The sequence below is a fragment of the Zootoca vivipara genome, chromosome 7, assembly GCF_965207765.1.
Source record: "Zootoca vivipara chromosome 7, rZooViv2.hap1.1, whole genome shotgun sequence".
Lineage (NCBI taxonomy): Eukaryota > Metazoa > Chordata > Lepidosauria > Squamata > Lacertidae > Zootoca > Zootoca vivipara.
In genome coordinates, this window is record NC_142590.1 from 1,347,227 (window position 1) to 1,372,957 (window position 25,731).

Sequence of the window (25,731 nt, forward strand, 5' to 3'; positions counted from 1 at the left end):
GTCAAATGAGTCAAATTGAAGCAAAACACATTGTTGGAGTGTCAGAATGCATAGATAGAAGGCAAATAAGCGTTCCATGGCTTTATTTCGCTTAGTTGCTTACTCTTGAGTAGAACTGCATATTCACTCCAGGAATAAGCACATTTGTCAAATGAGTCAAATTGAAGCAAAACACATTGTTGGAGTGTCAGAATGCATAGATAGAAGGCAAATAAGCGTTCCATGGCTTTATTTCGCTTAGTTGCTTACTCTTGAGTAGAACTGCATATTCACTCCAGGAATAAGCACCTTTGTCAAATGAGTCAAATTGAAGCAAAACACATTGTTGGAGTGTCAGAATGCATAGATAGAAGGCGAATAAGCGTTCCATGGCTTTATTTCGCTTAGTTGCTTACTCTTGAGTAGAACTGCATATTCACTCCAGGAATAAGTACCTTTGTCAAATGAGTCAAATTGAAGCAAAACACATTGTTGGAGTGTCAGAATGCATAGATAGAAGGCAAATAAGCGTTCCATGGCTTTATTTCGCTTAGTTGCTTACTCTTGAGTAGAACTGCATATTCACTCCAGGAATACGCACCTTTGTCAAATGAGTCAAATTGAAGCAAAACACATTGTTGGAGTGTCAGAATGCATAGATAGAAGGCAAATAAGCGTTCCATGGCTTTATTTCACTTAGTTGCTTCCTCTTGAGTAGAACTGCATATTCACTCCAGAAATAAGCATCTTTTTAAAATGAGCCAAATTGAAGCAGAAAACATTGTTGGAGTGTCAGAATGCATAGTTAGAAGGCAAATCAGCGTTCCATGGCTTTATTTCGCTTAGTTGCTTACTCTTGAGTAGAACTGCATATTCACTCCAGGAATAAGCACATTTGTCAAATGAGTCAAATTGAAGCAAAACACATTGTTGGAGTGTCAGAATGCATAGATAGAAGGCAAATAAGCGTTCCATGGCTTTATTTCGCTTAGTTGCTTACTCTTGAGTAGAACTGCATATTCACTCCAGGAATAAGCACCTTTGTCAAATGAGTCAAATTGAAGCAAAACACATTGTTGGAGTGTCAGAATGCATAGATAGAAGGCGAATAAGCGTTCCATGGCTTTATTTCGCTTAGTTGCTTACTCTTGAGTAGAACTGCATATTCACTCCAGGAATAAGTACCTTTGTCAAATGAGTCAAATTGAAGCAAAACACATTGTTGGAGTGTCAGAATGCATAGATAGAAGGCAAATAAGCGTTCCATGGCTTTATTTCGCTTAGTTGCTTACTCTTGAGTAGAACTGCATATTCACTCCAGGAATACGCACCTTTGTCAAATGAGTCAAATTTAAGCAAAACACATTGTTGGAGTGTCAGAATGCATAGATAGAAGGCAAATAAGCGTTCCATGGCTTTATTTCGCTTAGTTGCTTACTCTTGAGTAGAACTGCATATTCAGAAATAAGCATCTTTTTAAAATGAGCCAAATTGAAGCAGAAAACATTGTTGGAGTGTCAGAATGCATAGTTAGAAGGCAAATAAGCGTTCCATGGCTTTATTTCGCTTAGTTGCTTACTCTTGAGTAGAACTGCATATTCACTCCAGAAATAAGCATCTTTTTAAAATGAGCCAAATTGAAGCAGAAAACATTGTTGGAGTGTCAGAATGCATAGATAGAAGGCAAATAAGCTTTCCATGGCTTTATTTCGCTTAGTTGCTTACTCTTGAGTAGAACTGCATATTCACTCAAGAAATGAGCACATTTGTCAAATGAGTCAAATTGAAGCAAAACACATTGTTGGAGTGTCAGAATGCATAGATAGAAGGCAAATAAGCGTTCCATGGCTTTATTTCGCTTAGTTGCTTACTCTTGAGTAGAACTGCATATTCACTCCAGGAATACGCACCTTTGTCAAATGAGTCAAATTGAAGCAAAACACATTGTTGGAGTGTCAGAATGCATAGATAGAAGGCAAATAAGCGTTCCATGGCTTTATTTCGCTTAGTTGCTTACTCTTGAGTAGAACTGCATATTCACTCCAGGAATACGCACCTTTGTCAAATGAGTCAAATTGAAGCAAAACACATTGTTGGAGTGTCAGAATGCATAGATAGAAGGCAAATAAGCGTTCCATGGCTTTATTTCGCTTAGTTGCTTACTCTTGAGTAGAACTGCATATTCACTCCAGGAATACGCACCTTTGTCAAATGAGTCAAATTGAAGCAAAACACATTGTTGGAGTGTCAGAATGCATAGATAGAAGGCAAATAAGCGTTCCATGGCTTTATTTCGCTTAGTTGCTTACTCTTGAGTAGAACTGCATATTCACTCCAGAAATACGCACCTTTGTCAAATGAGTCAAATTGAAGCAAAACACATTGTTGGAGTGTCAGAATGCATAGATAGAAGGCAAATAAGCGTTCCATGGCTTTATTTCGCTTAGTTGCTTACTCTTGAGTAGAACTGCATATTCACTCCAGAAATGAGCACCTTTGTGAAATGACCCAAATTGAAGCAAAACACATTGTTGGAGTGTCAGAATGCATAGATAGAAGGCAAATAAGCGTTCCATGGCTTTATTTCGCTTAGTTGCTTACTCTTGAGTAGAACTGCATATTCACTCCAGGAATACGCACCTTTGTCAAATGAGTCAAATTGAAGCAAAACACATTGTTGGAGTGTCAGAATGCATAGATAGAAGGCAAATAAGCGTTCCATGGCTTTATTTCGCTTAGTTGCTTACTCTTGAGTAGAACTGCATATTCACTCCAGGAATAAGCACCTTTGTCAAATGAGTCAAATTGAAGCAAAACACATTGTTGGAGTGTCAGAATGCATAGATAGAAGGCAAATAAGCTTTCCATGGCTTTATTTCGCTTAGTTGCTTACTCTTGAGTAGAACTGCATATTCACTCCAGGAATACGCACCTTTGTCAAATGAGTCAAATTGAAGCAAAACACATTGTTGGAGTGTCAGAATGCATAGATAGAAGGCAAATAAGCGTTCCATGGCTTTATTTCGCTTAGTTGCTTACTCTTGAGTAGAACTGCATATTCACTCCAGGAATAAGCACCTTTGTCAAATGAGTCAAATTGAAGCAAAACACATTGTTGGAGTGTCAGAATGCATAGATAGAAGGCAAATAAGCGTTCCATGGCTTTATTTCGCTTAGTTGCTTACTCTTGAGTAGAACTGCATATTCACTCCAGGAATACGCACCTTTGTCAAATGAGTCAAATTGAAGCAAAACACATTGTTGGAGTGTCAGAATGCATAGATAGAAGGCAAATAAGCGTTCCATGGCTTTATTTCGCTTAGTTGCTTACTCTTGAGTAGAACTGCATATTCACTCCAGGAATACGCACCTTTGTCAAATGAGTCAAATTGAAGCAAAACACATTGTTGGAGTGTCAGAATGCATAGATAGAAGGCAAATAAGCGTTCCATGGCTTTATTTCGCTTAGTTGCTTACTCTTGAGTAGAACTGCATATTCACTCCAGAAATGAGCACCTTTGTGAAATGACCCAAATTGAAGCAAAACACATTGTTGGAGTGTCAGAATGCATAGATAGAAGGCAAATAAGCGTTCCATGGCTTTATTTCGCTTAGTTGCTTACTCTTGAGTAGAACTGCATATTCACTCCAGGAATACGCACCTTTGTCAAATGAGTCAAATTGAAGCAAAACACATTGTTGGAGTGTCAGAATGCATAGATAGAAGGCAAATAAGCGTTCCATGGCTTTATTTCGCTTAGTTGCTTACTCTTGAGTAGAACTGCATATTCACTCCAGGAATAAGCACATTTGTCAAATGAGTCAAATTGAAGCAAAACACATTGTTGGAGTGTCAGAATGCATAGATAGAAGGCAAATAAGCTTTCCATGGCTTTATTTCGCTTAGTTGCTTACTCTTGAGTAGAACTGCATATTCACTCCAGGAATAAGCACATTTGTCAAATGAGTCAAATTGAAGCAAAACACATTGTTGGAGTGTCAGAATGCATAGATAGAAGGCAAATAAGCGTTCCATGGCTTTATTTCGCTTAGTTGCTTTCTCTTGAGTAGAACTGCATATTCACTCCAGGAATAAGCACCTTTGTCAAATGAGTCAAATTGAAGCAAAACACATTGTTGGAGTGTCAGAATGCATAGATAGAAGGCGAATAAGCGTTCCATGGCTTTATTTCGCTTAGTTGCTTACTCTTGAGTAGAACTGCATATTCACTCCAGGAATAAGTACCTTTGTCAAATGAGTCAAATTGAAGCAAAACACATTGTTGGAGTGTCAGAATGCATAGATAGAAGGCAAATAAGCTTTCCATGGCTTTATTTCGCTTAGTTGCTTACTCTTGAGTAGAACTGCATATTCACTCCAGGAATAAGCACATTTGTCAAATGAGTCAAATTGAAGCAAAACACATTGTTGGAGTGTCAGAATGCATAGATAGAAGGCAAATAAGCGTTCCATGGCTTTATTTCGCTTAGTTGCTTACTCTTGAGTAGAACTGCATATTCACTCCAGGAATAAGCACCTTTGTCAAATGAGTCAAATTGAAGCAAAACACATTGTTGGAGTGTCAGAATGCATAGATAGAAGGCGAATAAGCGTTCCATGGCTTTATTTCGCTTAGTTGCTTACTCTTGAGTAGAACTGCATATTCACTCCAGGAATAAGTACCTTTGTCAAATGAGTCAAATTGAAGCAAAACACATTGTTGGAGTGTCAGAATGCATAGATAGAAGGCAAATAAGCGTTCCATGGCTTTATTTCGCTTAGTTGCTTACTATTGAGTAGAACTGCATATTCACTCCAGGAATACGCACCTTTGTCAAATGAGTCAAATTGAAGCAAAACACATTGTTGGAGTGTCAGAATGCATAGATAGAAGGCAAATAAGCGTTCCATGGCTTTATTTCGCTTAGTTGCTTACTCTTGAGTAGAACTGCATATTCACTCCAGGAATACGCACCTTTGTCAAATGAGTCAAATTGAAGCAAAACACATTGTTGGAGTGTCAGAATGCATAGATAGAAGGCAAATAAGCGTTCCATGGCTTTATTTCGCTTAGTTGCTTACTCTTGAGTAGAACTGCATATTCACTCCAGGAATACGCACCTTTGTCAAATGAGTCAAATTGAAGCAAAACACATTGTTGGAGTGTCAGAATGCATAGATAGAAGGCAAATAAGCGTTCCATGGCTTTATTTCGCTTAGTTGCTTACTCTTGAGTAGAACTGCATATTCACTCCAGGAATAAGCACATTTGTCAAATTAGTCAAATTGAAGCAAAACACATTGTTGGAGTGTCAGAATGCATAGATAGAAGGCAAATAAGCGTTCCATGGCTTTATTTCGCTTAGTTGCTTACTCTTGAGTAGAACTGCATATTCACTCCAGGAATAAGCACATTTGTCAAATGAGTCAAATTGAAGCAAAACACATTGTTGGAGTGTCAGAATGCATAGATAGAAGGCAAATAAGCGTTCCATGGCTTTATTTCGCTTAGTTGCTTACTCTTGAGTAGAACTGCATATTCACTCCAGGAATAAGCACCTTTGTCAAATGAGTCAAATTGAAGCAAAACACATTGTTGGAGTGTCAGAATGCATAGATAGAAGGCGAATAAGCGTTCCATGGCTTTATTTCGCTTAGTTGCTTACTCTTGAGTAGAACTGCATATTCACTCCAGGAATAAGTACCTTTGTCAAATGAGTCAAATTGAAGCAAAACACATTGTTGGAGTGTCAGAATGCATAGATAGAAGGCAAATAAGCGTTCCATGGCTTTATTTCGCTTAGTTGCTTACTCTTGAGTAGAACTGCATATTCACTCCAGGAATACGCACCTTTGTCAAATGAGTCAAATTGAAGCAAAACACATTGTTGGAGTGTCAGAATGCATAGATAGAAGGCAAATAAGCGTTCCATGGCTTTATTTCACTTAGTTGCTTCCTCTTGAGTAGAACTGCATATTCACTCCAGAAATAAGCATCTTTTTAAAATGAGCCAAATTGAAGCAGAAAACATTGTTGGAGTGTCAGAATGCATAGTTAGAAGGCAAATCAGCGTTCCATGGCTTTATTTCGCTTAGTTGCTTACTCTTGAGTAGAACTGCATATTCACTCCAGGAATAAGCACATTTGTCAAATGAGTCAAATTGAAGCAAAACACATTGTTGGAGTGTCAGAATGCATAGATAGAAGGCAAATAAGCGTTCCATGGCTTTATTTCGCTTATTTGCTTACTCTTGAGTAGAACTGCATATTCACTCCAGGAATACGCACCTTTGTCAAATGAGTCAAATTGAAGCAAAACACATTGTTGGAGTGTCAGAATGCATAGATAGAAGGCAAATAAGCGTTCCATGGCTTTATTTCACTTAGTTGCTTCCTCTTGAGTAGAACTGCATATTCACTCCAGAAATAAGCATCTTTTTAAAATGAGCCAAATTGAAGCAGAAAACATTGTTGGAGTGTCAGAATGCATAGTTAGAAGGCAAATCAGCGTTCCATGGCTTTATTTCGCTTAGTTGCTTACTCTTGAATAGAACTGCATATTCACTCCAGAAATAAGCATCTTTTTAAAATGAGCCAAATTGAAGCAGAAAACATTGTTGGAGTGTCAGAATGCATTGATAGAAGGCAAATAAGCGTTCCATGGCTTTATTTCGCTTAGTTGCTTACTCTTGAGTAGAACTGCATATTCACTCAAGAAATGAGCACATTTGTCAAATGAGTCAAATTGAAGCAATACACATTGTTGGAGTGTCAGAATGCATAGATAGAAGGCAAATAAGCGTTCCATGGCTTTATTTCGCTTAGTTGCTTACTCTTGAGTAGAACTGCATATTCACTCCAGGAATAAGCACATTTGTCAAATGAGTCAAATTGAAGCAAAACACATTGTTGGAGTGTCAGAATGCATAGATAGAAGGCAAATAAGCGTTCCATGGCTTTATTTCGCTTAGTTGCTTACTCTTGAGTAGAACTGCATATTCACTCCAGGAATACGCACCTTTGTCAAATGAGTCAAATTGAAGCAAAACACATTGTTGGAGTGTCAGAATGCATAGATAGAAGGCAAATAAGCGTTCCATGGCTTTATTTCGCTTAGTTGCTTACTCTTGAGTAGAACTGCATATTCAGAAATAAGCATCTTTTTAAAATGAGCCAAATTGAAGCAGAAAACATTGTTGGAGTGTCAGAATGCATAGTTAGAAGGCAAATAAGCGTTCCATGGCTTTATTTCGCTTAGTTGCTTACTCTTGAGTAGAACTGCATATTCACTCCAGAAATAAGCATCTTTTTAAAATGAGCCAAATTGAAGCAGAAAACATTGTTGGAGTGTCAGAATGCATAGATAGAAGGCAAATAAGCGTTCCATGGCTTTATTTCGCTTAGTTGCTTACTCTTGAGTAGAACTGCATATTCACTCAAGAAATGAGAACATTTGTCAAATGAGTCAAATTGAAGCAAAACACATTGTTGGAGTGTCAGAATGCATAGATAGAAGGCAAATAAGCGTTCCATGGCTTTATTTCGCTTAGTTGCTTACTCTTGAGTAGAACTGCATATTCAGAAATAAGCATCTTTTTAAAATGAGCCAAATTGAAGCAGAAAACATTGTTGGAGTGTCAGAATGCATAGTTAGAAGGCAAATAAGCGTTCCATGGCTTTATTTCGCTTAGTTGCTTACTCTTGAGTAGAACTGCATATTCACTCCAGAAATAAGCATCTTTTTAAAATGAGTCAAATTGAAGCAAAACACATTGTTGGAGTGTCAGAATGCATAGATAGAAGGCAAATAAGCGTTCCATGGCTTTATTTCGCTTAGTTGCTTACTCTTGAGTAGAACTGCATATTCACTCCAGGAATACGCACCTTTGTCAAATGAGTCAAATTGAAGCAAAACACATTGTTGGAGTGTCAGAATGCATAGATAGAAGGCAAATAAGCGTTCCATGGCTTTATTTCGCTTAGTTGCTTACTCTTGAGTAGAACTGCATATTCACTCCAGGAATACGCACCTTTGTCAAATGAGTCAAATTGAAGCAAAACACATTGTTGGAGTGTCAGAATGCATAGATAGAAGGCAAATAAGCGTTCCATGGCTTTATTTCGCTTAGTTGCTTACTCTTGAGTAGAACTGCATATTCACTCCAGGAATACGCACCTTTGTCAAATGAGTCAAATTGAAGCAAAACACATTGTTGGAGTGTCAGAATGCATAGATAGAAGGCAAATAAGCGTTCCATGGCTTTATTTCGCTTAGTTGCTTACTCTTGAGTAGAACTGCATATTCACTCCAGGAATACGCACCTTTGTCAAATGAGTCAAATTGAAGCAAAACACATTGTTGGAGTGTCAGAATGCATAGATAGAAGGCAAATAAGCGTTCCATGGCTTTATTTCGCTTAGTTGCTTACTCTTGAGTAGAACTGCATATTCACTCCAGAAATGAGCACCTTTGTGAAATGACCCAAATTGAAGCAATACACATTGTTGGAGTGTCAGAATGCATAGATAGAAGGCAAATAAGCGTTCCATGGCTTTATTTCCCTTAGTTGCTTACTCTTGAGTAGAACTGCATATTCACTCCAGGAATAAGCACATTTGTCAAATGAGTCAAATTGAAGCAAAACACATTGTTGGAGTGTCAGAATGCATAGATAGAAGGCAAATAAGCGTTCCATGGCTTTATTTCGCTTAGTTGCTTACTCTTGAGTAGAACTGCATATTCACTCCAGGAATACGCACCTTTGTCAAATGAGTCAAATTGAAGCAAAACACATTGTTGGAGTGTCAGAATGCATAGATAGAAGGCAAATAAGCGTTCCATGGCTTTATTTCGCTTAGTTGCTTACTCTTGAGTAGAACTGCATATTCAGAAATAAGCATCTTTTTAAAATGAGCCAAATTGAAGCAGAAAACATTGTTGGAGTGTCAGAATGCATAGTTAGAAGGCAAATAAGCGTTCCATGGCTTTATTTCGCTTAGTTGCTTACTCTTGAGTAGAACTGCATATTCACTCCAGAAATAAGCATCTTTTTAAAATGAGCCAAATTGAAGCAGAAAACATTGTTGGAGTGTCAGAATGCATAGATAGAAGGCAAATAAGCGTTCCATGGCTTTATTTCGCTTAGTTGCTTACTCTTGAGTAGAACTGCATATTCACTCAAGAAATGAGCACCTTTGTCAAATGAGTCAAATTGAAGCAAAACACATTGTTGGAGTGTCAGAATGCATAGATAGAAGGCAAATAAGCGTTCCATGGCTTTATTTCGCTTAGTTGCTTACTCTTGAGTAGAACTGCATATTCAGAAATAAGCATCTTTTTAAAATGAGCCAAATTGAAGCAGAAAACATTGTTGGAGTGTCAGAATGCATAGTTAGAAGGCAAATAAGCGTTCCATGGCTTTATTTCGCTTAGTTGCTTACTCTTGAGTAGAACTGCATATTCACTCCAGAAATAAGCATCTTTTTAAAATGAGTCAAATTGAAGCAAAACACATTGTTGGAGTGTCAGAATGCATAGATAGAAGGCAAATAAGCGTTCCATGGCTTTATTTCGCTTAGTTGCTTACTCTTGAGTAGAACTGCATATTCACTCCAGGAATACGCACCTTTGTCAAATGAGTCAAATTGAAGCAAAACACATTGTTGGAGTGTCAGAATGCATAGATAGAAGGCAAATAAGCGTTCCATGGCTTTATTTCGCTTAGTTGCTTACTCTTGAGTAGAACTGCATATTCACTCCAGGAATACGCACCTTTGTCAAATGAGTCAAATTGAAGCAAAACACATTGTTGGAGTGTCAGAATGCATAGATAGAAGGCAAATAAGCGTTCCATGGCTTTATTTCGCTTAGTTGCTTACTCTTGAGTAGAACTGCATATTCACTCCAGGAATAAGCACATTTGTCAAATGAGTCAAATTGAAGCAAAACACATTGTTGGAGTGTCAGAATGCATAGATAGAAGGCAAATAAGCGTTCCATGGCTTTATTTCGCTTAGTTGCTTACTCTTGAGTAGAACTGCATATTCACTCCAGGAATAAGCACATTTGTCAAATGAGTCAAATTGAAGCAAAACACATTGTTGGAGTGTCAGAATGCATAGATAGAAGGCAAATAAGCGTTCCATGGCTTTATTTCGCTTAGTTGCTTACTCTTGAGTAGAACTGCATATTCACTCCAGGAATAAGCACCTTTGTCAAATGAGTCAAATTGAAGCAAAACACATTGTTGGAGTGTCAGAATGCATAGATAGAAGGCGAATAAGCGTTCCATGGCTTTATTTCGCTTAGTTGCTTACTCTTGAGTAGAACTGCATATTCACTCCAGGAATAAGTACCTTTGTCAAATGAGTCAAATTGAAGCAAAACACATTGTTGGAGTGTCAGAATGCATAGATAGAAGGCAAATAAGCGTTCCATGGCTTTATTTCGCTTAGTTGCTTACTCTTGAGTAGAACTGCATATTCACTCCAGGAATACGCACCTTTGTCAAATGAGTCAAATTGAAGCAAAACACATTGTTGGAGTGTCAGAATGCATAGATAGAAGGCAAATAAGCGTTCCATGGCTTTATTTCACTTAGTTGCTTCCTCTTGAGTAGAACTGCATATTCACTCCAGAAATAAGCATCTTTTTAAAATGAGCCAAATTGAAGCAGAAAACATTGTTGGAGTGTCAGAATGCATAGTTAGAAGGCAAATCAGCGTTCCATGGCTTTATTTCGCTTAGTTGCTTACTCTTGAGTAGAACTGCATATTCACTCCAGGAATAAGCACATTTGTCAAATGAGTCAAATTGAAGCAAAACACATTGTTGGAGTGTCAGAATGCATAGATAGAAGGCAAATAAGCGTTCTATGGCTTTATTTCGCTTAGTTGCTTACTCTTGAGTAGAACTGCATATTCACTCCAGGAATACGCACCTTTGTCAAATGAGTCAAATTGAAGCAAAACACATTGTTGGAGTGTCAGAATGCATAGATAGAAGGCAAATAAGCGTTCCATGGCTTTATTTCACTTAGTTGCTTCCTCTTGAGTAGAACTGCATATTCACTCCAGAAATAAGCATCTTTTTAAAATGAGCCAAATTGAAGCAGAAAACATTGTTGGAGTGTCAGAATGCATAGTTAGAAGGCAAATCAGCGTTCTATGGCTTTATTTCGCTTAGTTGCTTACTCTTGAATAGAACTGCATATTCACTCCAGAAATAAGCATCTTTTTAAAATGAGCCAAATTGAAGCAGAAAACATTGTTGGAGTGTCAGAATGCATTGATAGAAGGCAAATAAGCGTTCCATGGCTTTATTTCGCTTAGTTGCTTACTCTTGAGTAGAACTGCATATTCACTCAAGAAATGAGCACATTTGTCAAATGAGTCAAATTGAAGCAAAACACATTGTTGGAGTGTCAGAATGCATAGATAGAAGGCAAATAAGCGTTCCATGGCTTTATTTCGCTTAGTTGCTTACTCTTGAGTAGAACTGCATATTCACTCCAGGAATAAGCACATTTGTCAAATGAGTCAAATTGAAGCAAAACACATTGTTGGAGTGTCAGAATGCATAGATAGAAGGCAAATAAGCGTTCCATGGCTTTATTTCGCTTAGTTGCTTACTCTTGAGTAGAACTGCATATTCACTCCAGGAATACGCACCTTTGTCAAATGAGTCAAATTGAAGCAAAACACATTGTTGGAGTGTCAGAATGCATAGATAGAAGGCAAATAAGCGTTCCATGGCTTTATTTCGCTTAGTTGCTTACTCTTGAGTAGAACTGCATATTCAGAAATAAGCATCTTTTTAAAATGAGCCAAATTGAAGCAGAAAACATTGTTGGAGTGTCAGAATGCATAGTTAGAAGGCAAATAAGCGTTCCATGGCTTTATTTCGCTTAGTTGCTTACTCTTGAGTAGAACTGCATATTCACTCCAGAAATAAGCATCTTTTTAAAATGAGCCAAATTGAAGCAGAAAACATTGTTGGAGTGTCAGAATGCATAGATAGAAGGCAAATAAGCGTTCCATGGCTTTATTTCGCTTAGTTGCTTACTCTTGAGTAGAACTGCATATTCACTCAAGAAATGAGCACATTTGTCAAATGAGTCAAATTGAAGCAAAACACATTGTTGGAGTGTCAGAATGCATAGATAGAAGGCAAATAAGCGTTCCATGGCTTTATTTCGCTTAGTTGCTTACTCTTGAGTAGAACTGCATATTCACTCCAGGAATACGCACCTTTGTCAAATGAGTCAAATTGAAGCAAAACACATTGTTGGAGTGTCAGAATGCATAGATAGAAGGCAAATAAGCGTTCCATGGCTTTATTTCGCTTAGTTGCTTACTCTTGAGTAGAACTGCATATTCACTCCAGGAATACGCACCTTTGTCAAATGAGTCAAATTGAAGCAAAACACATTGTTGGAGTGTCAGAATGCATAGATAGAAGGCAAATAAGCGTTCCATGGCTTTATTTCGCTTAGTTGCTTACTCTTGAGTAGAACTGCATATTCACTCAAGAAATGAGCACCTTTGTGAAATGACCCAAATTGAAGCAAAACACATTGTTGGAGTGTCAGAATGCATAGATAGAAGGCAAATAAGCGTTCCATGGCTTTATTTCGCTTAGTTGCTTACTCTTGAGTAGAACTGCATATTCACTCCAGGAATACGCACCTTTGTCAAATGAGTCAAATTGAAGCAAAACACATTGTTGGAGTGTCAGAATGCATAGATAGAAGGCAAATAAGCGTTCCATGGCTTTATTTCACTTAGTTGCTTCCTCTTGAGTAGAACTGCATATTCACTCCAGAAATAAGCATCTTTTTAAAATGAGCCAAATTGAAGCAGAAAACATTGTTGGAGTGTCAGAATGCATAGTTAGAAGGCAAATCAGCGTTCCATGGCTTTATTTCGCTTAGTTGCTTACTCTTGAATAGAACTGCATATTCACTCCAGAAATAAGCATCTTTTTAAAATGAGCCAAATTGAAGCAGAAAACATTGTTGGAGTGTCAGAATGCATTGATAGAAGGCAAATAAGCGTTCCATGGCTTTATTTCGCTTAGTTGCTTACTCTTGAGTAGAACTGCATATTCACTCAAGAAATGAGCACATTTGTCAAATGAGTCAAATTGAAGCAAAACACATTGTTGGAGTGTCAGAATGCATAGATAGAAGGCAAATAAGCGTTCCATGGCTTTATTTCGCTTAGTTGCTTACTCTTGAGTAGAACTGCATATTCACTCCAGGAATAAGCACATTTGTCAAATGAGTCAAATTGAAGCAAAACACATTGTTGGAGTGTCAGAATGCATAGATAGAAGGCAAATAAGCGTTCCATGGCTTTATTTCGCTTAGTTGCTTACTCTTGAGTAGAACTGCATATTCACTCCAGGAATACGCACCTTTGTCAAATGAGTCAAATTGAAGCAATACACATTGTTGGAGTGTCAGAATGCATAGATAGAAGGCAAATAAGCGTTCCATGGCTTTATTTCGCTTAGTTGCTTACTCTTGAGTAGAACTGCATATTCACTCAAGAAATGAGCACCTTTGTGAAATGACCCAAATTGAAGCAAAACACATTGTTGGAGTGTCAGAATGCATAGATAGAAGGCAAATAAGCGTTCCATGGCTTTATTTCGCTTATTTGCTTACTCTTGAGTAGAACTGCATATTCACTCCAGGAATACGCACCTTTGTCAAATGAGTCAAATTGAAGCAAAACACATTGTTGGAGTGTCAGAATGCATAGATAGAAGGCAAATAAGCGTTCCATGGCTTTATTTCGCTTAGTTGCTTACTCTTGAGTAGAACTGCATATTCACTCCAGGAATAAGCACATTTGTCAAATGAGTCAAATTGAAGCAAAACACATTGTTGGAGTGTCAGAATGCATAGATAGAAGGCAAATAAGCGTTCCATGGCTTTATTTCGCTTAGTTGCTTACTCTTGAGTAGAACTGCATATTCACTCCAGGAATACGCACCTTTGTCAAATGAGTCAAATTGAAGCAAAACACATTGTTGGAGTGTCAGAATGCATAGATAGAAGGCAAATAAGCGTTCCATGGCTTTATTTCGCTTAGTTGCTTACTCTTGAGTAGAACTGCATATTCACTCCAGGAATACGCACCTTTGTCAAATGAGTCAAATTGAAGCAAAACACATTGTTGGAGTGTCAGAATGCATAGATAGAAGGCAAATAAGCGTTCCATGGCTTTATTTCGCTTAGTTGCTTACTCTTGAGTAGAACTGCATATTCACTCAAGAAATGAGCACATTTGTCAAATGAGTCAAATTGAAGCAAAACACATTGTTGGAGTGTCAGAATGCATAGATAGAAGGCAAATAAGCGTTCCATGGCTTTATTTCGCTTAGTTGCTTACTCTTGAGTAGAACTGCATATTCACTCCAGGAATACGCACCTTTGTCAAATGAGTCAAATTGAAGCAAAACACATTGTTGGAGTGTCAGAATGCATAGATAGAAGGCAAATAAGCGTTCCATGGCTTTATTTCGCTTAGTTGCTTACTCTTGAGTAGAACTGCATATTCACTCAAGAAATGAGCACCTTTGTGAAATGACCCAAATTGAAGCAAAACACATTGTTGGAGTGTCAGAATGCATAGATAGAAGGCAAATAAGCGTTCCATGGCTTTATTTCGCTTATTTGCTTACTCTTGAGTAGAACTGCATATTCACTCCAGGAATACGCACCTTTGTCAAATGAGTCAAATTGAAGCAAAACACATTGTTGGAGTGTCAGAATGCATAGATAGAAGGCAAATAAGCGTTCCATGGCTTTATTTCGCTTAGTTGCTTACTCTTGAGTAGAACTGCATATTCACTCCAGGAATAAGCACATTTGTCAAATGAGTCAAATTGAAGCAAAACACATTGTTGGAGTGTCAGAATGCATAGATAGAAGGCAAATAAGCGTTCCATGGCTTTATTTCGCTTAGTTGCTTACTCTTGAGTAGAACTGCATATTCACTCCAGGAATACGCACCTTTGTCAAATGAGTCAAATTGAAGCAAAACACATTGTTGGAGTGTCAGAATGCATAGATAGAAGGCAAATAAGCGTTCCATGGCTTTATTTCGCTTAGTTGCTTACTCTTGAGTAGAACTGCATATTCACTCCAGGAATACGCACCTTTGTCAAATGAGTCAAATTGAAGCAAAACACATTGTTGGAGTGTCAGAATGCATAGATAGAAGGCAAATAAGCGTTCCATGGCTTTATTTCGCTTAGTTGCTTACTCTTGAGTAGAACTGCATATTCACTCCAGGAATAAGCACATTTGTCAAATGAGTCAAATTGAAGCAAAACACATTGTTGGAGTGTCAGAATGCATAGATAGAAGGCAAATAAGCTTTCCATGGCTTTATTTCGCTTAGTTGCTTACTCTTGAGTAGAACTGCATATTCACTCCAGGAATAAGCACATTTGTCAAATGAGTCAAATTGAAGCAAAACACATTGTTGGAGTGTCAGAATGCATAGATAGAAGGCAAATAAGCGTTCCATGGCTTTATTTCGCTTAGTTGCTTACTCTTGAGTAGAACTGCATATTCACTCCAGGAATAAGCACCTTTGTCAAATGAGTCAAATTGAAGCAAAACACATTGTTGGAGTGTCAGAATGCATAGATAGAAGGCGAATAAGCGTTCCATGGCTTTATTTCGCTTAGTTGCTTACTCTTGAGTAGAACTGCATATTCACTCCAGGAATAAGTACCTTTGTCAAATGAGTCAAATTGAAGCAAAACACATTGTTGGAGTGTCAGAATGCATAGATAGAAGGCAAATAAGCGTTCCATGGCTTTATTTCGCTTAGTTGCTTACTCTTGAGTAGAACTGCATATTCACTCCAGGAATACGCACCTTTGTCAAATGAGTCAAATTGAAGCAAAACACATTGTTGGAGTGTCAGAATGCATAGATAGAAGGCAAATAAGCGTTCCATGGCTTTATTTCACTTAGTTGCTTCCTCTTGAGTAGAACTGCATATTCACTCCAGAAATAAGCATCTTTTTAAAATGAGCCAAATTGAAGCAGAAAACATTGTTGGAGTGTCAGAATGCATAGTTAGAAGGCAAATAAGCGTTCCATGGCTTTATTTCGCTTAGTTGCTTACTCTTGAGTAGAACTGCATATTCACTCCAGGAATAAGCACATTTGTCAAATGAGTCAAATTGAAGCAAAACACATTGTTGGAGTGTCAGAATGCATAGATAGAAGGCAAATAAGCGTTCCATGGCTTTATTTCGCTTAGTTGCTTACTCTTGAGTAGAACTGCATATTCACTCCAGGAATACGCACCTTTGTCAAATGAGTCAAATTGAAGCAAAACACATTGTTGGAGTGTCAGAATGCATAGATAGAAGGCAAATAAGCGTTCCATGGCTTTATTTCACTTAGTTGCTTCCTCTTGAGTAGAACTGCATATTCACTCCAGAAATAAGCATCTTTTTAAAATGAGCCAAATTGAAGCAGAAAACATTGTTGGAGTGTCAGAATGCATAGTTAGAAGGCAAATCAGCGTTCCATGGCTTTATTTCGCTTAGTTGCTTACTCTTGAATAGAACTGCATATTCACTCCAGAAATAAGCATCTTTTTAAAATGAGCCAAATTGAAGCAGAAAACATTGTTGGAGTGTCAGAATGCATTGATAGAAGGCAAATAAGCGTTCCATGGCTTTATTTCGCTTAGTTGCTTACTCTTGAGTAGAACTGCATATTCACTCAAGAAATGAGCACATTTGTCAAATGAGTCAAATTGAAGCAAAACACATTGTTGGAGTGTCAGAATGCATAGATAGAAGGCAAATAAGCGTTCCATGGCTTTATTTCGCTTAGTTGCTTACTCTTGAGTAGAACTGCATATTCACTCCAGGAATAAGCACCTTTGTCAAATGAGTCAAATTGAAGCAAAACACATTGTTGGAGTGTCAGAATGCATAGATAGAAGGCAAATAAGCGTTCCATGGCTTTATTTCGCTTAGTTGCTTACTCTTGAGTAGAACTGCATATTCACTCCAGGAATACGCACCTTTGTCAAATGAGTCAAATTGAAGCAAAACACATTGTTGGAGTGTCAGAATGCATAGATAGAAGGCGAATAAGCGTTCCATGGCTTTATTTCGCTTAGTTGCTTACTCTTGAGTAGAACTGCATATTCACTCCAGGAATAAGTACCTTTGTCAAATGAGTCAAATTGAAGCAAAACACATTGTTGGAGTGTCAGAATGCATAGATAGAAGGCAAATAAGCGTTCCATGGCTTTATTTCGCTTAGTTGCTTACTCTTGAGTAGAACTGCATATTCACTCCAGGAATACGCACCTTTGTCAAATGAGTCAAATTGAAGCAAAACACATTGTTGGAGTGTCAGAATGCATAGATAGAAGGCAAATAAGCGTTCCATGGCTTTATTTCGCTTAGTTGCTTACTCTTGAGTAGAACTGCATATTCACTCCAGGAATACGCACCTTTGTCAAATGAGTCAAATTGAAGCAAAACACATTGTTGGAGTGTCAGAATGCATAGATAGAAGGCAAATAAGCGTTCCATGGCTTTATTTCGCTTAGTTGCTTACTCTTGAGTAGAACTGCATATTCACTCCAGGAATACGCACCTTTGTCAAATGAGTCAAATTGAAGCAAAACACATTGTTGGAGTGTCAGAATGCATAGATAGAAGGCAAATAAGCGTTCCATGGCTTTATTTCGCTTAGTTGCTTACTCTTGAGTAGAACTGCATATTCACTCCAGGAATAAGCACATTTGTCAAATGAGTCAAATTGAAGCAAAACACATTGTTGGAGTGTCAGAATGCATAGATAGAAGGCAAATAAGCGTTCCATGGCTTTATTTCGCTTAGTTGCTTACTCTTGAGTAGAACTGCATATTCACTCCAGGAATAAGCACATTTGTCAAATGAGTCAAATTGAAGCAAAACACATTGTTGGAGTGTCAGAATGCATAGATAGAAGGCAAATAAGCATTCCATGGCTTTATTTCGCTTAGTTGCTTACTCTTGAGTAGAACTGCATATTCACTCCAGGAATAAGCACCTTTGTCAAATGAGTCAAATTGAAGCAAAACACATTGTTGGAGTGTCAGAATGCATAGATAGAAGGCGAATAAGCGTTCCATGGCTTTATTTCGCTTAGTTGCTTACTCTTGAGTAGAACTGCATATTCACTCCAGGAATAAGTACCTTTGTCAAATGAGTCAAATTGAAGCAAAACACATTGTTGGAGTGTCAGAATGCATAGATAGAAGGCAAATAAGCGTTCCATGGCTTTATTTCGCTTAGTTGCTTACTCTTGAGTAGAACTGCATATTCACTCCAGGAATACGCACCTTTGTCAAATGAGTCAAATTGAAGCAAAACACATTGTTGGAGTGTCAGAATGCATAGATAGAAGGCAAATAAGCGTTCCATGGCTTTATTTCACTTAGTTGCTTCCTCTTGAGTAGAACTGCATATTCACTCCAGAAATAAGCATCTTTTTAAAATGAGCCAAATTGAAGCAGAAAACATTGTTGGAGTGTCAGAATGCATAGTTAGAAGGCAAATCAGCGTTCCATGGCTTTATTTCGCTTAGTTGCTTACTCTTGAGTAGAACTGCATATTCACTCCAGGAATAAGCACATTTGTCAAATGAGTCAAATTGAAGCAAAACACATTGTTGGAGTGTCAGAATGCATAGATAGAAGGCAAATAAGCGTTCCATGGCTTTATTTCGCTTAGTTGCTTACTCTTGAGTAGAACTGCATATTCACTCCAGGAATACGCACCTTTGTCAAATGAGTCAAATTGAAGCAAAACACATTGTTGGAGTGTCAGAATGCATAGATAGAAGGCAAATAAGCGTTCCATGGCTTTATTTCACTTAGTTGCTTCCTCTTGAGTAGAACTGCATATTCACTCCAGAAATAAGCATCTTTTTAAAATGAGCCAAATTGAAGCAGAAAACATTGTTGGAGTGTCAGAATGCATAGTTAGAAGGCAAATCAGCGTTCCATGGCTTTATTTCGCTTAGTTGCTTACTCTTGAATAGAACTGCATATTCACTCCAGAAATAAGCATCTTTTTAAAATGAGCCAAATTGAAGCAGAAAACATTGTTGGAGTGTCAGAATGCATTGATAGAAGGCAAATAAGCGTTCCATGGCTTTATTTCGCTTAGTTGCTTACTCTTGAGTAGAACTGCATATTCACTCAAGAAATGAGCACATTTGTCAAATGAGTCAAATTGAAGCAAAACACATTGTTGGAGTGTCAGAATGCATAGATAGAAGGCAAATAAGCGTTCCATGGCTTTATTTCGCTTAGTTGCTTACTCTTGAGTAGAACTGCATATTCACTCCAGGAATAAGCACCTTTGTCAAATGAGTCAAATTGAAGCAAAACACATTGTTGGAGTGTCAGAATGCATAGATAGAAGGTAAATAAGCGTTCCATGGCTTTATTTCGCTTAGTTGCTTACTCTTGAGTAGAACTGCATATTCAGAAATAAGCATCTTTTTAAAGAGCCAAATTGAAGCAGAAAACATTGTTGGAGTGTCAGAATGCATAGTTAGAAGGCAAATAAGCGTTCCATGGCTTTATTTCGCTTAGTTGCTTACTCTTGAGTAGAACTGCATATTCACTCCAGAAATAAGCATCTTTTTAAAATGAGCCAAATTGAAGCAGAAAACATTGTTGGAGTGTCAGAATGCATAGATAGAAGGCAAATAAGCGTTCCATGGCTTTATTTCGCTTAGTTGCTTACTCTTTAGTAGAACTGCATATTCACTCAAGAAATGAGCACCTTTGTGAAATGACCCAAATTGAAGCAAAACACATTGTTGGAGTGTCAGAATGCATAGATAGAAGGCAAATAAGCGTTCCATGGCTTTATTTCGCTTAGTTGCTTACTCTTGAGTAGAACTGCATATTCACTCCAGGAATACGCACCTTTGTCAAATGAGTCAAATTGAAGCAAAACACATTGTTGGAGTGTCAGAATGCATAGATAGAAGGCAAATAAGCGTTCCATGGCTTTATTTCGCTTAGTTGCTTACTCTTGAGTAGAACTGCATATTCACTCCAGAAATAAGCATCTTTTTAAAATGAGCCAAATTGAAGCAGAAAACATTGTTGGAGTGTCAGAATGCATAGTTAGAAGGCAAATAAGCGTTCCATGGCTTTATTTCGCTTAGTTGCTTACTCTTGAGTAGAACTGCATATTCACTCCAGAAATAAGCATCTTTTTAAAATGAGCCAAATTGAAGCAGAAAACATTGTTGGAGTGTCAGAATGCATAGATAGAAGGCAAATAAGCGTTCCATGGCTTTATTTCGCTTAGTTGCTTACTCTTGAGTAGAACTGCATATTCACTCCAGGAATACGCACCTTTGTCAAATGAGTCAAATTGAAGCAAAACACATTGTTGGAGTGTCAGAATGCATAGAAGGCAAATAAGCGTTCCATGGCTTTATTTTGCTTAGTTGCTTACTCTTGAGTAGAACTGCATATTCACTCAAGAAATGAGCACCTTTGTGAAATGACCCAAATTGAAGCAAAACACATTGTTGGAGTGTCAGAATGCATAGATAGAAGGCAAATAAGCGTTCCATGGCTTTATTTCGCTTAGTTGCTTACTCTTGAGTAGAACTGCATATTCACTCCAGGAATACGCACCTTTGTCAAATGAGTCAAATTGAAGCAAAACACATTGTTGGAGTGTCAGAATGCATAGATAGAAGGCAAATAAGCGTTCCATGGCTTTATTTCGCTTAGTTGCTTACTCTTGAGTAGAACTGCATATTCACTCCAGGAATACGCACCTTTGTCAAATGAGTCAAATTGAAGCAAAACACATTGTTGGAGTGTCAGAATGCATAGATAGAAGGCAAATAAGCATTCCATGGCTTTATTTCGCTTAGTTGCTTACTCTTGAGTAGAACTGCATATTCACTCCAGGAATACGCACCTTTGTCAAATGAGTCAAATTGAAGCAAAACACATTGTTGGAGTGTCAGAATGCATTGATAGAAGGCAAATAAGCGTTCCATGGCTTTATTTCGCTTAGTTGCTTACTCTTGAGTAGAACTGCATATTCACTCCAGGAATAAGCACCTTTGTCAAATGAGTCAAATTGAAGCAAAACACATTGTTGGAGTGTCAGAATGCATAGATAGAAGGCGAATAAGCGTTCCATGGCTTTATTTCGCTTAGTTGCTTACTCTTGAGTAGAACTGCATATTCACTCCAGGAATAAGTACCTTTGTCAAATGAGTCAAATTGAAGCAAAACACATTGTTGGAGTGTCAGAATGCATAGATAGAAGGCAAATAAGCGTTCCATGGCTTTATTTTGCTTAGTTGCTTACTCTTGAGTAGAACTGCATATTCACTCAAGAAATGAGCACATTTGTCAAATGAGTCAAATTGAAGCAAAACACATTGTTGGAGTGTCAGAATGCATAGATAGAAGGCAAATAAGCGTTCCATGGCTTTATTTCGCTTAGTTGCTTACTCTTGAGTAGAACTGCATATTCACTCCAGGAATACGCACCTTTGTCAAATGAGTCAAATTGAAGCAAAACACATTGTTGGAGTGTCAGAATGCATAGATAGAAGGCAAATAAGCGTTCCATGGCTTTATTTCGCTTAGTTGCTTACTCTTGAGTAGAACTGCATATTCACTCCAGGAATACGCACCTTTGTCAAATGAGTCAAATTGAAGCAAAACACATTGTTGGAGTGTCAGAATGCATAGATAGAAGGCAAATAAGCGTTCCATGGCTTTATTTCGCTTAGTTGCTTACTCTTGAGTAGAACTGCATATTCACTCCAGAAATAAGCATCTTTTTAAAATGAGCCAAATTGAAGCAGAAAACATTGTTGGAGTGTCAGAATGCATAGTTAGAAGGCAAATAAGCGTTCCATGGCTTTATTTCGCTTAGTTGCTTACTCTTGAGTAGAACTGCATATTCACTCCAGAAATAAGCATCTTTTTAAAATGAGCCAAATTGAAGCAGAAAACATTGTTGGAGTGTCAGAATGCATAGATAGAAGGCAAATAAGCGTTCCATGGCTTTATTTCGCTTAGTTGCTTACTCTTGAGTAGAACTGCATATTCACTCCAGGAATACGCACCTTTGTCAAATGAGTCAAATTGAAGCAAAACACATTGTTGGAGTGTCAGAATGCATAGATAGAAGGCAAATAAGCGTTCCATGGCTTTATTTCGCTTAGTTGCTTACTCTTGAGTAGAACTGCATATTCACTCCAGAAATAAGCATCTTTTTAAAATGAGCCAAATTGAAGCAGAAAACATTGTTGGAGTGTCAGAATGCATAGTTAGAAGGCAAATAAGCGTTCCATGGCTTTATTTCGCTTAGTTGCTTACTCTTGAGTAGAACTGCATATTCACTCCAGAAATAAGCATCTTTTTAAAATGAGCCAAATTGAAGCAGAAAACATTGTTGGAGTGTCAGAATGCATAGATAGAAGGCAAATAAGCGTTCCATGGCTTTATTTCGCTTAGTTGCTTACTCTTGAGTAGAACTGCATATTCACTCAAGAAATGAGCACATTTGTCAAATGAGTCAAATTGAAGCAAAACACATTGTTGGAGTGTCAGAATGCATAGATAGAAGGCAAATAAGCGTTCCATGGCTTTATTTCGCTTAGTTGCTTACTCTTGAGTAGAACTGCATATTCACTCAAGAAATGAGCACCTTTGTGAAATGACCCAAATTGAAGCAAAACACATTGTTGGAGTGTCAGAATGCATAGATAGAAGGCAAATAAGCGTTCCATGGCTTTATTTCGCTTAGTTGCTTACTCTTGAGTAGAACTGCATATTCACTCCAGGAATACGCACCTTTGTCAAATGAGTCAAATTGAAGCAAAACACATTGTTGGAGTGTCAGAATGCATAGATAGAAGGCAAATAAGCGTTCCATGGCTTTATTTCGCTTAGTTGCTTACTCTTGAGTAGAACTGCATATTCACTCCAGGAATAAGCACATTTGTCAAATGAGTCAAATTGAAGCAAAACACATTGTTGGAGTGTCAGAATGCATAGATAGAAGGCAAATAAGCGTTCCATGGCTTTATTTCGCTTAGTTGCTTACTCTTGAGTAGAACTGCATATTCACTCCAGGAATACGCACCTTTGTCAAATGAGTCAAATTGAAGCAAAACACATTGTTGGAGTGTCAGAATGCATAGATAGAAGGCAAATAAGCGTTCCATGGCTTTATTTCGCTTAGTTGCTTACTCTTGAGTAGAACTGCATATTCACTCCAGGAATACGCACCTTTGTCAAATGAGTCAAATTGAAGCAAAACACATTGTTGGAGTGTCAGAATGCATAGATAGAAGGCAAATAAGCGTTCCATGGCTTTATTTCGCTTAGTTGCTTACTCTTGAGTAGAACTGCATATTCACTCCAGGAATAAGCACCTTTGTCAAATGAGTCAAATTGAAGCAAAACACATTGTTGGAGTGTCAGAATGCATAGATAGAAGGCAAATAAGCGTTCCATGGCTTTATTTCGCTTAGTTGCTTACTCTTGAGTAGAACTGCATATTCACTCCAGGAATAAGCACATTTGTCAAATGAGTCAAATTGAAGCAAAACACATTGTTGGAGTGTCAGAATGCATAGATAGAAGGCAAATAAGCGTTCCATGGCTTTATTTCGCTTAGTTGCTTACTCTTGAGTAGAACTGCATATTCACTCCAGGAATACGCACCTTTGTCAAATGAGTCAAATTGAAGCAAAACACATTGTTGGAGTGTCAGAATGCATAGATAGAAGGCAAATAAGCGTTCCATGGCTTTATTTCGCTTAGTTGCTTACTCTTGAGTAGAACTGCATATTCACTCCAGAAATAAGCATCTTTTTAAAATGAGCCAAATTGAAGCAGAAAACATTGTTGGAGTGTCAGAATGCATAGTTAGAAGGCAAATAAGCGTTCCATGGCTTTATTTCGCTTAGTTGCTTACTCTTGAGTAGAACTGCATATTCACTCCAGAAATAAGCATCTTTTTAAAATGAGCCAAATTGAAGCAGAAAACATTGTTGGAGTGTCAGAATGCATAGATAGAAGGCAAATAAGCGTTCCATGGCTTTATTTCGCTTAGTTGCTTACTCTTGAGTAGAACTGCATATTCACTCCAGGAATACGCACCTTTGTCAAATGAGTCAAATTGAAGCAAAACACATTGTTGGAGTGTCAGAATGCATAGATAGAAGGCAAATAAGCGTTCCATGGCTTTATTTCGCTTAGTTGCTTACTCTTGAGTAGAACTGCATATTCACTCCAGAAATAAGCATCTTTTTAAAATGAGCCAAATTGAAGCAGAAAACATTGTTGGAGTGTCAGAATGCATAGTTAGAAGGCAAATAAGCGTTCCATGGCTTTATTTCGCTTAGTTGCTTACTCTTGAGTAGAACTGCATATTCACTCCAGAAATAAGCATCTTTTTAAAATGAGCCAAATTGAAGCAGAAAACATTGTTGGAGTGTCAGAATGCATAGATAGAAGGCAAATAAGCGTTCCATGGCTTTATTTCGCTTAGTTGCTTACTCTTGAGTAGAACTGCATATTCACTCAAGAAATGAGCACATTTGTCAAATGAGTCAAATTGAAGCAAAACACATTGTTGGAGTGTCAGAATGCATAGATAGAAGGCAAATAAGCGTTCCATGGCTTTATTTCGCTTAGTTGCTTACTCTTGAGTAGAACTGCATATTCACTCAAGAAATGAGCACCTTTGTGAAATGACCCAAATTGAAGCAAAACACATTGTTGGAGTGTCAGAATGCATAGATAGAAGGCAAATAAGCGTTCCATGGCTTTATTTCGCTTAGTTGCTTACTCTTGAGTAGAACTGCATATTCACTCCAGGAATACGCACCTTTGTCAAATGAGTCAAATTGAAGCAAAACACATTGTTGGAGTGTCAGAATGCATAGATAGAAGACAAATAAGCGTTCCATGGCTTTATTTCGCTTAGTTGCTTACTCTTGAGTAGAACTGCATATTCACTCCAGGAATAAGCACATTTGTCAAATGAGTCAAATTGAATCAAAACACATTGTTGGAGTGTCAGAATGCATAGATAGAAGGCAAATAAGCGTTCCATGGCTTTATTTCGCTTAGTTGCTTACTCTTGAGTAGAACTGCATATTCACTCCAGGAATACGCACCTTTGTCAAATGAGTCAAATTGAAGCAAAACACATTGTTGGAGTGTCAGAATGCATAGATAGAAGGCAAATAAGCGTTCCATGGCTTTATTTCGCTTAGTTGCTTACTCTTGAGTAGAACTGCATATTCACTCCAGGAATACGCACCTTTGTCAAATGAGTCAAATTGAAGCAAAACACATTGTTGGAGTGTCAGAATGCATAGATAGAAGGCAAATAAGCGTTCCATGGCTTTATTTCGCTTAGTTGCTTACTCTTGAGTAGAACTGCATATTCACTCCAGGAATAAGCACCTTTGTCAAATGAGTCAAATTGAAGCAAAACACATTGTTGGAGTGTCAGAATGCATAGATAGAAGGCAAATAAGCGTTCCATGGCTTTATTTCGCTTAGTTGCTTACTCTTGAGTAGAACTGCATATTCACTCCAGGAATAAGCACATTTGTCAAATGAGTCAAATTGAAGCAAAACACATTGTTGGAGTGTCAGAATGCATAGATAGAAGGCAAATAAGCGTTCC